This window comes from Pteropus vampyrus, unplaced genomic scaffold (genome assembly GCF_000151845.1).
Source record: "Pteropus vampyrus isolate Shadow unplaced genomic scaffold, Pvam_2.0 Scaffold129, whole genome shotgun sequence".
In the NCBI taxonomy this organism is placed as follows: domain Eukaryota; kingdom Metazoa; phylum Chordata; class Mammalia; order Chiroptera; family Pteropodidae; genus Pteropus; species Pteropus vampyrus.
In genome coordinates, this window is record NW_011888910.1 from 3,972,901 (window position 1) to 3,981,691 (window position 8,791).

The window sequence follows — 8,791 nt, forward strand, 5'->3', positions numbered from 1 at the left end:
GTTCATTCTAGAAACCAGGTTGTGTCTAATACATGCAATGGTTTTCTACATATTACCCAGGTCTAAAACCTGAATAACCTGAAAGAATTCAGACTGCAAAAGAAGCAGTTCAAAGTTTACAGATATGGTCATTGCAACATTTTTTTTATAATACTGAAAAAATGGAAACAACTATCCAACAATAAGAAATTGATTAGGAAAATTATGGTACACCCTAACAATGGAATATTACAGAATTACTCAGAGTAATATCTAATAAATAATTTTTAGTGACATGGGGATATGCTTATGATAATGGAAAGCAAAAAAAGCAATGCAAGATACAAAATTATATGGGTATAGTGTTCTCAACTGTGGTAAAATATACTCACTTCAAGAAATATGGCATGATATTATGATCAACTTCAGTGGGTGGATATTGTTATTCTAAATTTTATTTTCAAATTTTCCACAGTAAGTATGTAATACCTTTATCAAAAAAAAAATCATTTTGGGGAGGAATTCTAGGTAGTAAAATTGAAGCATTTTAATACAGACTTGAATGTATCATTGGGGATGAGCAGGAAGACCTAATTGATCTCACAACCTATTTTGCATCATCCACTGGGGAGAAGCAAAAGCGGGTGCTATGACATACATCATCTTGGACATTGTCAGTGCCCATGACAGGGCTCGAGGTGGTGATTTGTGGTTCCAGGACTCCTTCTGCTGGGGGAGCCTGGCCCATTGTTGACAGGACACAGGGAAACTGTGGATCTAGTTTGGTGTCATTAGTCTGTGACTAGGCTAATTAATAAGATTGACAATGAGAGCTTTCAGAGTTTCTACAGTGATTTCTTATGCACTCATGCTCTGCATAATGACATTTTGGTCAATGACAGACCACATATGCAATATAATGATGTCTTATAAGGTTATAATGGAGCTGAAAAATTCTTATTGCCTAGTGACATCATAGCTAGCATAAGGTCTGCAACACAACACATTACTTACTGTATTTTTTTACTTTATAAAGTTGAAAAATTATAAAGTAAAAAAATTATAAAGTAAAAAAATTACAGTAAGCCAAGCTTAATTTATTATTAAAGAAAATTTTTTTTTATAAATTTAGTGTAGCCTAAATGTTTATAGTCTACAGTAGTATACAGTAGTGTCCTGGCCTTCACATTCATTCAGCACGTACTGTCTCACCCAGAGCAACTTCTAGTTCTGCAAGTTCCATTCATGGTAAGTGCCCTATATAGGTATACCATTTTTATCTTTCATACCATAATTTTATTTTATCTTTGCTATGTTCAGCTGTATAAAAATTTACCACTGTTACAACTGCCTATAATATTCACTACAGTAACATGCTGTACAGGCTTGTAGCCTAGGAGCAATAGGCTATACCATGTAGACTATAACCTTTAGGTTTGTGTCAGTGTGCTCTATCATGTTCACATAAGATAAAGTCACCTAATGATGCATTTCTCAGCATGTATCCCCATTGTTAAGCAACACATAACTTATGTTATTTCTTTTGATCCTTATAACAACTGAGATAAGACCATTAATACTCCCCACGATATTAACAATTACCTGTTTTAGTAAAAGTAACACTAGATGTAGTAACAGATCAACCCCGAATTATCAATGGCTGAACATAATACAAGTTTATTCTCTATTCACATAACAGTCATGTCCACAGACCACTTCTATGCAATGGCCTTTTATGTGGCACCTTTCGTTTGTGGCTCTCCCTTCTCTTAGGGGCTCAGAGCCTCCTCCTCCCTGCCAGCAGGTAAGGAAAGGGAGAGAATGGAGGGACCCATGAAGGTTTCGACAGACCCAGCCTAGAAATAGCATATATGCCTCCATTGGCCAGAATCAGTCCTAGGGCCACAACTAACTTCTGTGTGCCCAAGGAAAGGGAAATGATTTGAGGAAAAAGTAGCAGTGTATGCCACAGAGTCACAAGAATGTATAGGCATTGGCAGAAGGTCACACAGCTATTAAGAGGCAAAGCAAAGACTCAAAATCAGTGCTGAGTTTTGGTCTTATCCATCTTGTGAATCTGCCCTCTTTGAGGTCCTCAAAGTTCTCTCCCCTTCAGAATGTTTTAAAATTATTAAAACAAACTAATGTTTTCTTTTCCCCTAGCCACTAGCATCCTTCCAAGGCACTGATGCTAGGATGATCATTAGGAAGGATAAGAACATCTTATGAAAACATTTGTGTTAAATACTGTTTTGAACCTTTCCAGACCCATCGATAATTCTTGTACAATATTTTCTTTCCAAGTTTTTTTCCTTGATTAACTTCTGTAATCCCTCATTAAACCTTAGAAAGACTTCAAAGGCTCTCCCCTACGTCTTAGGGCCTTTCCCAGCCAGTAGAATCTGCTGCCACTGAGTAGAGGTCAGTGTTTGGCTCTGCCACATGTGTTAATGGTATGCTTTCCCCAGCAATGTCTTGACTTAAAAAAAAAAGCTGAGAATAAACATGAACTTGATTGACTAACTATCATCATTAAACAAAGGGTTTATAATTCAAATGTGATTAAAGAAATACAGATACTTGGATATACATATTTATTCGCATTTATTAAAAGAATTGAGAAGGGATTTAAATGATATCATCCTGACACTTCAGACACATTTTCTTATCTGACCAGCACATGAACTCTGCTGGGACGTGTTTTCCTAGCCCATCTTATATAGATGGAAGCTGGTACACTGGACAGTGAGTGAGTGAACTGGGGGTTATCATCTTGGCAATCTCTTGCTCCTTTTAACTGCTCTGATCCCATTTCCTTGTCTATGGAATGAGAAAGGAGTAAAAATTATTAAAACAAACTAACAAACAAACAAATAATACTTCTCAGAATCTGGAGGAGAATTGAATGGGATAGTAGTAAATTCACAGCATCTGAGACATGAGTATGACAACTATTTCATTTACAGATAAGGAAATGTGGGCTCAGACAGTAATTTTCTCAAATCCAGGAGTAGTAACCTGACTGGGGTTCAAGCCCAGACCTCTCTAGGTCTCATGCCTGAATTCTTTTTCTTACCTCTTACTCCCTTTATATTCTAGGAGCAATGAGGAATCAGGCACAAGGATGTTCATTATAACCAGCTCATAGTTCACAAGTAAAAATTTTTTTCATTTAATTCATAAAATGTTTCAATCACTATCTAATTCAACTCTACTACTTTTTAAATTGTTCTTTATTCCAACTTCATGAATTGAAAGCTTAGTTCATTTATCTTCAATCTTTCTTGCTCAGGATAAATGCTCACTTGGAAATAGTGGAGTTTCTGGGGCATCTCTTTAAAATGCAGTAAGAATTCATCACAATCTCCACCTACCACAAGACAAGGGTTGGAGGACAGCAGTATAGGAAAGAGATAACATGCCATCTGGAATAACAAGACCCAAGTAATAGTCCTACCACAGACTAGTTTCATGCAATTTCTCCTCTCTGCATCTCAGGTTCCTCAGCTATGAACCAGAGACACCTACAATACACCAACTTACCGCACAAGCTTGTGGGATCAGATGAAGTTAAAGCCTGTTGCAAATTATAAAATTCTGTGTGATTGATTTTACTATCCAAACCATAATCCATAACCAGACAATTCTTTAAATAGGAGACAGATTTCTTTCCCTTGGTAATAATCATGACTAATATATTCCAGGATGTTTTGCATTTTCCTGACTTTCAAATAAAACTGAACCCAAACAAGAATGCAGACATGGTCCTTCATTCAACAACTCTTACTGCTATCTCCTATATGCAAGGCTTAGTCTCTACTCTCAGCTAGTTAATGATTAGTGGAGGAAGCCAGACATTTATATAAAGTGCTTCATACGTTAAGAGAGGAATAAGGAAAGTGTTAGAAAAGTTGAAAGAAACAGGGATTACTTTCAGGTTAGTGAAAGCTCTTTGGAAGAGAGAATATTTGAGTTGGGTCTTAATATTTGGTAAGGTAAAGACAACCATTTGAGCAGAGGCTTGCGGGCAGGAAACTGCAGGTTCTGTATGGAAAGGGGAAGAGTACTTCGACTTAACTGAATAAAAGAGAACGTAAAGAAGAAGAGGGGAAAGATTTAGGGAAGTTAAAAGTCAAACTGATGGCTGGTATTTTTGTTTTTAATTGGAAATAGAAAATTGATCTAGCAGGGGTTCACAGAATGACCTAGCATGGATGGAGACCGAAGGCAGGCAGAACATTTCAGAGGTCATTGTAATGGTCCAAATGTAAGGAAAATCTGAATTAAGACAGCAGCAGCAGAAACAGGGTGATATAGGTATAGAATCCAAAAGACTTGTCAGAATAAAGAATATAAAAGATCTGGGACTTCAAGAACTGATAAGCAAATCAGGGTTTGTTTCAATGTTTCAAAAGTTCCACAAATTTATCCATTTGACAAATATGGTTCAGACTTGTGCTAAGGGCTGGGAAAACAACAGGGATCAAGACAAACAGGATGCCCTGTGGGAGGGTGGAAGGATCTAAACAAATAACTCAGTATAGAAATAAAGGAGGAAGTAATAGGGTAATATGACAGAGCATTCTGTAGGCAGGGGGTAGGAAATTTACTTGGGTAGGAAGGTGACATTTTGGTTGAACTTTAAATAATGAGCATAAGACAGCCAGGGGAAAGTCAGGGGAAGAGCAATCTTCACAACTTTGAATTCAAATAACTTTTCAAGGAGTTACTTTAAGGTAAGGGACCACCTCTTACTTACTATCCTGTAGAATACATCATGACCTCACTTGCTTGTCTCTTATGTGTAGTAGGTTCTCAGTCTCTAATGTTTTGTTTCTCCTAAAGTGACCATGGGCCAGTTTCACATCTCCTCTTCCAAATGGAGATGACCTTGGAAGTCCAAATGGGTTTTTACTAAGTTTCTCCAAAAGACCATCTTTATAGATAACATTTAATAACAAACTGAAGTGTCCCAGAAGTGTGTCACATACATTGGATAATCAAGATTTGTCTATTAATGTATAACAAATGTCCTCACTCCATTTAATAGACCACTAGGCAGTTTCCCCAAAAAGACAAGTGAACTTTTCAATCCAAAGGGTGAGTCAACCCATCTGTTATGACAAATGCTGTTTCTGGCTTGATTCCTTGTCTGAAACCATTTGCCAAAACCTTTTTCATGAATCAATAGTTAAGATAATCTAAGCTATTCCCAATAGATTCAGAGTGCATTGGTTCCAAGCATAAAACATCAATTTGGTTTGGTTATAAACTTTAATATTCTATAATTCATAGAGAATCTAATTTATGTACCATCTGGCTTTGGAAGAAAGACCTGTGGAAAAATTCAGGGGCTTTCAGGATTAACATTTCTCATCTTCTGATCTCATTCAAAACCTCACCATTCACACTAAGAGGTTATAATCTATCTGGAGTATTATCTCTTATTTCGAAAATGGAAAGTTCATTCTACCTGGTTTACTTTGTAATGTGTCCATGAATTTTCTCATTCTCTTGCTCTTACTAATAATCTCAAACCACATTAAATGTTCCCTGGCCCATAGTTAAGGGCTGTGAGTGAGTAGACCCATCATGTTATAACCTGATTCATCTTCCTAAACCTCCATTTTATACATTATAACCCTAAAGGTTTACAAAATACCTTCACTTATGTTATCTCACTTTGTTCTCATGCTGACCCTGAGAACATCTCTATTTTAAAGTTGAGGACTTTAAGCCCAGAAAGGTGACTTGTCCAAGACTTGTCCAAAGACCAATTTCTGGTCTTTGGTGTGCATCCTGCCCAAAATATTTAACAGCCTTGTACCCACTACAGATCACAGTTATATTCACTGAAATTTGCCATTAAGCTTCACTACATAGCTTTCCAACCTCTTCTTTTCTTCCCCTATCTCAACTATGAGCTCCAATGGAACTGATGTTTCTAACATTCTCTGAGCCTGTCATGCTCCAGAGGGCCTTAACTGCCCTCCTGGGATCCACTCCTAGGAGCTTGTGGGTGGGCTTCAAGGAAATAGAGTACCCTGCCAAGATGCATGTGAAATTTTATACATATGTGTTTATGTGAGTCTGTCCAGGGTAAGAATCCAAAGTCCTCATTAGTTTCCTCAAAGAAGTCAATGGCATCTCCCCATCAAAAAGGGTGAAAATTAATTTTATACATTCTTTTCCTTCCCTCAAATGTCCTCTCCACTCCTCTTTACTTATCGAATGCTATGCTTCATAATTTCTCTTCAGAACTTAAAACAAAACCAACCACTGACATTGGTTGCAGATTTCCCTTCCTAGAAGAGTTGAATTGCTCTTTTCTTTTCAAATATTAATTCAAAGGGGCAGAAGCCAGAGTATTTCAAGGGTGGCCTTACATATGCAAATAGTATGTGATAACTTATCCCAATTGATAGCACAATTATCTGTAAACCTTAATCATTCCCTTCAGGGTTGATTTAAATCCTTCCATTAGTACAACACTTCCTATGAGACAAAGAGCATAAAGAGCTAGGAGATATATTTAACTACATTAATACAAATGTGGTATCAACTATGAAAAGAAAACCATGCTGTTATCTATAAGGATTGTATAATGGTATTCCAGATGAAAAAGTAAAATCAGTAAATATTCAGTCATTTCCCAGACACCAAAACAGACCAACCCCACTGCCTATGGGGACTTGAAGGCAAATGAAGCTTTGTAAGAACAGATTTGGTTTGGGGACCAGGAGCGATGAGGAGAGTGGAAAGTGGGAGGGGGCCCTGACATAGGTGTGTGGGGGATGCTGGCAGTTGGTTCACAGCTTTAGCCTTGGAGTCTCTCCAGCCTCCCAACTTTGACAAACATCCTCTGACATTTTCTCACTCTATTGGCCTGACAGTTCTGCTCCCTGCAGTAGTTCACCTTCTGAATATGGCATACATTGTTCCCCATCAGGAATCTGATATATCCCTAGTTGTTTCAGGCTACTCTCCTGAAGGCACAGTTGAAGCCTGACTTTCCCATGAGTGGCACCTCCCTTGAAGCTCTCTGCCTAAACATGTAGATTTTCTATACCCTGTGTGGCTGGAAGGTAGAGCCAGCCTCTCCCACTGTTATCCATCAATCATTATGAAAACCTTTTTCTTATAGACTCATGTCATCTGTGTCTGCCACCCTCTGCTTGTTCTAGACATCTGATGCTCCCAGCACATTCATTGCAAACTTGGGTACACCCATGGGCTGAATTGTGGCCCCCCTAAAAGATATATCCACATCCTAACCCCTGGAATCTGTGAATGTGAACTTATATGGAAAAAGCATCTTTGCAGGTGTAATTAAGTTAAAGATTTTGAGATGAGGAGATTATTCTGATGGGTCCCAAAAATCCAATGACAAGTTTCATTGCAAGAAGTACATGGCAGAAAGACAGAAAGAAGGGGAGGAGGCCAAGTGACCACAGTGGCAGAGATTGAAGTGATGTGGCTGTAAGCCAAGGAATACTACTGGCAGCCACCAGAAGGTGAAAGAGGCAAAGAATAGAATCTCTCCTACAGCACTTGGAGAAAGTACAGCCCTGCCAACACCTTAATTTTAGACTTCTAGGCTCCGGAACTGTGAAAGAATAAATTTTTGTTGTTTTAAGCCACTCAGTTTGTGGTAATTTGTTAGAACAACCACAGAAAATTAATACAGGTACCTAACTCCCAACATCTTGCATAATAATAAATAGCTAATATTTACTGAGTGCTTTCTAAGTGCCAGATTAGTGCTAAATCCTTTTTATGGATTATCTGTGGAATTTTCAGCATGACACTAAAACATAGGTGCTGTTACATCCCTAGTTTACAGATAAGTAAATGTAAGCTGGTAGAGGAGAAGTTACAAGGCAGTGTAAGGGGCTGGGCAGGACTTCAGTGCAGGCCTCCTATCTGACCACATGCCCATGTGTATCACCTCTAGGTGACACTGCCCCCCATGAGGGACATCAAGTCTATTTGGACATGCAGTGCCACTAACTCAGCAATGCCTTCCTATCTTAACTCTCTAGTTCACACCCTCTGTCCTCTAACACAGAATCCCCAGACTTGCTCTACCACTGACATTACCAGCTATAGAATCCCACTAGCTGGTCACAACCCTCTCCCCTATCAGCTGCCTCCCACTCCATCTAGCCTTTGACCTCTGGGCCCATAGACCTCAAACTTAGCCACATGTATCCTTGGAGGTGTTCAGAGACTTTCCAAGAAGTAAATGGGCATGAGTACTTTTATGGAAATCATATTTTGGATCTTGAACTTCTATGAGAATAACTTGTGTCATTCAGTTATTGCCACAATAATGCTGCCAAATAAACTGCCCCTAAATGTAGTAACTTAAAACGACAATTGCTTATTCTCAGAGCACCTGCGTGTCAGGTGGAGTATCCCTATTTAGGCTGCAGGGCTGCAGTTTGCTGGGCCAGAGCTGGCTCCATGTTGTGTGATCAGTGCAGTCTCATAGAGCCCTGCACTCAGAAGGACCCTGTGCTTGGGCTTTAGTGCTTTGAGAAGGCTCCAAAATATTTGTGTTTGGTAAAGTGAAGCACGATGGTACAATGGAGCATACACCAGGGGCTTAGAGCCTCAACTCACACACAGTGCTACCTCCTGCCACCTTCTCACCCTCCAGGGCAGATACTCAGCCATCTGTACCCCACCTCTGATCAGCAACCAATGCTGCCCTGTGTCCCCATGGGGACCTGGACATGGACACCAGGAGGGCCCAAGTCAGGCATACATCCTTTAATGTTCCAGATGGTGCATGGTGGTGGTTATCCCT